Here is a 6,217-nt window from a genome sequence, read left to right as displayed (position 1 = left end):
AAAAAAAAAAAAAAAAAAAAAAAAAAAAGAAATAATTCGATGATTATTTCTCCCTCCCCCACCCCTAGAACACCCCAGCACATCTGAGGATGAGCGCCTCTCCCTGGGTACCAGCAAGTGATCACCTTGGCCTGCTTGCATACCTCAGCTCATAGGTAGTGCGCCATCCCCAAGGCAGCTCCTGCCATGGTTGGACGGTGCTATTAGAAAGTTCTTCCCTATATTGAGCCAAAATCTGTTCTGCCACTTGCTGGATCTTGGTGGCAGACCTTCGCTTTCACCCAGTTACATATCTTTGCTTTCAAAATAGTCACCTTGAGAGGCCAGAAATTTTTCTGAAAACATTATTACTCAGAATTCAGATTCCCCTCTGGGATCTGTCTTCAGAATCAAAGTTAGCTCTTTTCTATCCCCTGTAAGTCGTCCCCTTTTGTTATAGCTTCATCTTGTTTGTGACCCTCACTTCACCCACCTTCCCCACAAGCTATGGCTCCATACGCCTTTTGACCATTTTCTGTTGGAAGAGGAAGATTCGCGGCCCCTGAGGAGATCCGGAGGAAAGAGACAGGGTCTCCGAGCATGCTGTGCAGCAAGGAGCCCAGGAGTGGTGTGGACCATAATAGTGCCCTTAGGGTAAATGTGTGGCCCCTAAGACCCTGCCCTCAGGAAGGCGGCCTTCCCCTGCAGTCCTGTGTCCTACCCCTGGGTCTCCATGGGGTGCCATCCAGGGCAAGCAACCCAAGCACTGCTTCCCACCGGGTGATGAGCTGTGCAGGCCTCCAAACTGCACGTCATGATTCATCCCTAAAGTGAGTTTGGCCTTGAGAGTCCCAGGGTCCTCCCCCCGGGCAGGGGTCCTCAGACAAAGCCAAGGAAGCCTGGTGACACAGGCACCCATGGGAGGTGGGCCCAGAAAGGGGCTTCCCGTAGATAAGCCCTGTGAGTAGGGAGCTTGTACACTGGGCCATGGGCAGAGCCAGCTCCCTTGAGCAGTAAAGGCCCTTTCCCCCCTAAATGGGACCCAGGAGTCTCTCTGACAGCTTTTCTGCCAGGCGCAGTGGCTCATGCCTGCAATCCCAACACTGGGAGGCTGAGGCGGGAAGATCACCTGAGGTCAGGAGTTCAAGACCAGCCTGGCCAACATGGTGAAACCCCACCTCTGCTAAAAATACAAAAATTAGCTGGGCATGGTGGCAGGCGCCTATAACCCCAGCTATTTGGGAGGCTGATGCAGGAGAATCTCTTGAACCCAGATAGCAGAAGTTGCAGTGAGCTGAGAGTGTGCCATTGCACTCCAGCCTGGACGGCAGAGTGAGACTCCATCCCAAAAACAAACAGCTGTCCCAGGCCAAGAGTACTTGGGAAAGCCCCTCATGGAGAACCCAGTTTAGACCAAGTAGCAAAAGCTGTGGTCACAACAAAACAATGTGAGGAAGAAATCTTACAAATCACCACTGCCCTTTTTCCTTTTCCATAAAACTGTCCATCTTTTCGGTGCTCCCTAATCCAAGCAGCTTGACTTTAGAGAAATTGCAGAAGCAGTGAAGCCTCTAACATGCTGTGTGACTTTATGTAAGTCACTCACCTCACTGAGCCACCTCCATTTCTTCATCTGTGAAATGGGCATAACAGTAATACATAACCCTACCTACCTCACAGGGCTGTTGTGAGGATCAAATGAAATAATGTACATGAGAATACAGTATAAATGATAAAGGACTGTTATTCTTTTGTGTCTGCTTACAACGGGGAAAAACACTGGTCTTGAGTCACAGTGACTTGGGTTTGAATCCAGAGCTCCCAGGCTCTGTAACCTTGGACAAGTCACTGAACGTCTCTGATTTGTTTCCTCATCAGGCAACAACCCCTTCCAGGGTTATGCAACTTAAACGAGCTGGTGTCTCTGAAAATTCCGAGCTAGGCCTGGCACCCAGGAGCTCAGTGCTCTTGCAGGAGGTAGTCAGGGTGGACTCTTGGCGGGGGCTAGGAGTTCCAGGAGAGTAGTTTAACAAGCCCTTACGGAGCACTTGCTGTGTCAGTCCTGAGGACGGGAACAGCCACGAATAAGCTCAGCTAAGTTCAGCCTGGAGAAAGTTTAGAGCTTCACACAGCGTTCTGTGGGAACTCAGGGAAAGGGCTCAGTTCTCAGAAGGAGGCTTGTGGATGGCCAAGGTGGGCCTCTGAGGGTAGGTCAGCCTTAACAGAATAAGCAAGAGAGCGCCATGGGCACAGGGAACAGCAGGAGCAGAGCTGGCAGCCAGGCAGGGAGGGCAAGCAAGGGCGGGTGTGCATTCACACCGCCGCTGCACTAGGGGCAGGAGGGGGCACGCAGTGCAATCTCATTGACCGCATGCAGGTTAGGTGAGCTCGGCCTTCTGCTTGGCAAAAATGTGAGAAAGATGGAGAACAAATGCGCAGCAGTGATGGCAGCACCATCGGTGGACGGGTGAGTCTGAGTGCGAATTGTGAGCAGGGATGTGCTGCTTGTGAGCCCCTCACTGTCCTGGGTGAGACCCTGTGGCGATCTCACCTGGACTCAGTTTACCCTTTTATGCCGCCAAGGGCTCCATCCCAGCTGAAGGAGCAACGCCGGGAACACAACACTTGTCAGCTCTCAGTACCTGCCCTAGGTGTGGTCCCATGCATGCCGAGGGACAATTAGAATGGGTGCCTGAGGGAACCCTAAGCACCCACTGGTGTGACTACTTCATGAGGACCACCACCAAATAGGCCCTGCGTGCTTGAAGGCCAGCAGCAGGCACCACTCTGTGACCTCATGCCCTTAGCACCTCCAAAAGCCCTCCACCGTATTAAGAAGGGCCTAGCCTCATGACCCTGGTCTGCCTTTGGGCCAGAGCTCCCAGTGCAGGGGTGGCCAAGGTCCCCACTTGCCCATACCTCAGAATGTGCAGCCTAGGACGCAGCCACTCTGTGTAAACTGCAGCCTAAATCACGCAGCATTTGTCTAACCACCTGTTTATTCACTCCAAATTTCCAGCTTCCTTTTACAAATTACTCTTAAAACAGTCTGACTGGGAGGCCGAGGCAGGCAGATCACGAGGTCAAGAGATCAAGACCATCCTAGCCAACGTGGTGAAACCCCATCTCTACCAAAAATACAAAAATTAGCCAGGTGCGGTGGCAGGCGCCTGTAATCCCAGCTACTTGGGAGGCTGAGACAGGAGAATAGCTTGAACCCGGAAGGCAGAGGTTGCGGTGAGCCCAGATCGCACGACTGCCCTCCAGCCTAGCAACAGAGTAAGACTCCATCTCAAAAAAACAAACAACAACAACAAAATCATCAGGCTAGGTGTAATCACCTGTAATCCCAGGTGTTTACAGATCAGACCTGTAATCCCAGCACTTTGGGAGGCCAGGGCAGGCGGATCACTTGAGGTCAGGAGTTCGAGACCAGCCTAATGAACATAGTGAAACCCTGTCCCTACTAAAAATAAAAAAATAGGCCAAGCATGGTGGTGCATGCCTGTAATCCCAGCTACTTGGGAGGCTGAGGCACAAGAATTGCTTGAACCCAGGAAGTGGAGATTGCAGTGAATCGAGATCACACCACTGCACTCCAGCCTGGGCCACAAAGCAAGAATGTCTAAAAATAAAAATAAAAAAACATCAGTCTGTCATTAGTGGGGGTTTAGCCAAGGTCAGTCCTGGGCCAGTTTCTTGGCCCAAGAAATTTCAGCCCATCCCCTTCCTGAATTGCAGTCTCTCCACACTGACCGCCTACATCTGCCTGTGTCCCAGGGGGCTCTGGGCTGATGGGGGTGGGTGGCTGGCTGGGAAACGAGGCCTGTGATCAGCTCCGGGAGCAAAACAACCTTGATAACAGGCCCATCAAAGGGAGGGACGGGACTCTGGCAGCTCCGTCTGCCCAGACAGCCTGGTGACCTCAGTCTGCTTCAGAACCTTCGGGACAGTGTGGCACCAACCGAGCTGTGGAAACAGTCCGGTGACACACTCACCCCAGTCTGAGGCACAGAGACCAATGGGGGCTCACTGAGCAACTCATGGCACCCAGGACCCCACCTGACACAAAGGACAGCAAAACAAGCTTTGAGGCAGGGCTGCCTGGCTCTGACGCTCATGAAGAAGTGCACGCTCAGCCTGCTCTATCTGACCCTCTCCACTTGTTTTCCTGGTCCCGTTTCCTGCCAAATTCCCTGCCACTCCCACCGTCCCACCACCAAAACACAGGGCACAACCTTTGTCAACATTTCCAGGTTAGTTGGCAGCCCCAGAGTGTTGCAGCCCATTCACTTCCTTACGCCAAGTCCCTCTCCAAAGCCTGGGTTCCCCTTTACCAAAGAGTTGGGCAAAGGCCTTGTTGAGCCACATTTGAAATCCCTAGAGATCCTGCCAGCTAAAAGCAAAGGTTAATGTGTTATGATATGGGTACCCCTCCCCAGCCCTAATCAGTTCACTTTATACATCCTATGTTGGATTTGTTTACTCGACACCCTTTTGCTTGACACCTTGTATTAAGTTGCCAAGTGCCTTCACATCCACAGTTTCCTTTCACGGAACCACAGGATATGTCTTGCCATCCCACACTTGTCTGGGCCTCCCTTTACCACTCTGTCTTCACAGCTCATCCTTCAACACTGTGTAAGCCCTGCCTCCTTAACTCTACCCAGTAGAGTCAGTCCCAGCCCAGGCTGTGCCATCCTATACCTGGTGAGGACTTTCATCATCACACGGCACTTGTTCACAGCTAGTGCTGCGCTGGTAAACAAAGCCCTGATCTGTAGTATGATAGTATGGGCCAATTTCATCTAAATATCATCACCATCGTCAGTTTCAAATAAATACCGTCAGCCAGGTGCAGTGGCTCACACCTGTAATCCCAGCACTTTGGGAGGCCAAGGCGGGCGGATCACCTGAGGTTGGGAGTTCAAGACCAGCCTGACCAACATGGAGAAACCCTGTCTCTACTTTAAAAAAAAAAAAAAGCCAGGTGTGGTGGTGCATGCCTGTAATCCCAGCTACTTGGGAGGCTGAGGCAGGAGAATCACTTGAACCTGGGAGGTGGAGGTTGCAGTGAGCCAAGATCATGCCATTGAACTCCAACCTGGGCAACAAGAGTGATACTCTGTCTCAAAAAATAAATAAATAAAATAAAATAAATACTGTCACCACTGTCAGTTTCAAGCCACTAATGGGATGTCACCAGCAACCTGGAAGACAGACACAGAAGCGGCTCTGGAGAGCAGCTAGGATGAGCAGCTCCAGCCCCCCACCATCTTTCTGGCTGATCCACATGCTGGTAAGGGCAGGGGCTCTGTCGTGCCAGACTAGGGACTGGCCCCTAGCATCTTCTCCTGCCCCTTCATTCTGTGACACTAACCTGTGAACATAATGCTTACAGATGGAGTGGTCCTGTGATTTCTGTATTTTCCAGTGTGAACTGCTGGACTATATAAGCACTGCTGGGCATAAAATGACCAGCAAAGTGGAGTCACTCAGATGGCATGTCACACCACTGACATGCCCACGAGTGTAGATGGAAAGCTTTTGTGGGGCGAGGCTCACTATCCTGAAACATGATGCTTACCACCTCCTTAGAAGACAAGCCAGGTTAGACAAACCGAACCACCCTGCCCCCAAACCCCAGCCCCACCATTCCTGAGCAAAGACAGGCTCTCCATGACCGCCCCATGTCCTGACCTAAGACAGTATAGAGAAGACAAGAGACTAGGTCACCAAGACCCCCTGAGCCTCACATGTCCAGGCATATTCCCTCTGCTGCCTTCTTGTATCCCTTAATGAGCTGACCCACATCACATAGCGAAGGGGGACCCCTCTCCTAAGTTAGCTGACCAGGCTGAATTTGTAATCATAAAAATAAGAAACTAACCATTTACCTCTTCGAGTGCTGTCTCCCAAGGTTGCTAAAAGCAGGCCTCTGGCATTCCTGACAAGAACCAGACCAGGTGCAGTTGGCTGAAGACAAGATGGACTCCAGCATTGACCTTTCACCAAGTTTTCCTCATTATAATCATATCGTAATACTAACAATCACACCCAGGGCTGGAGATTTAACGCGCTAATGAGACATATGCATGAGAAACACATGGTCAAACTGCGCAGGTGCTAAAAGTTCCCCATCTCTATGTGCCTACATGCCACTCCTTTTTTTCTTGCCTCAGCTACCTTAAAATGACAAGAGCCAAGTCCTTCCAGGAGCTAGCACCAGGATCCCTTT

The sequence above is a fragment of the Theropithecus gelada genome, chromosome 14, assembly GCF_003255815.1.
Source record: "Theropithecus gelada isolate Dixy chromosome 14, Tgel_1.0, whole genome shotgun sequence".
Taxonomy (NCBI): Eukaryota; Metazoa; Chordata; class Mammalia; order Primates; family Cercopithecidae; genus Theropithecus; species Theropithecus gelada.
Note: the sequence above shows the minus strand (reverse complement) of the source record.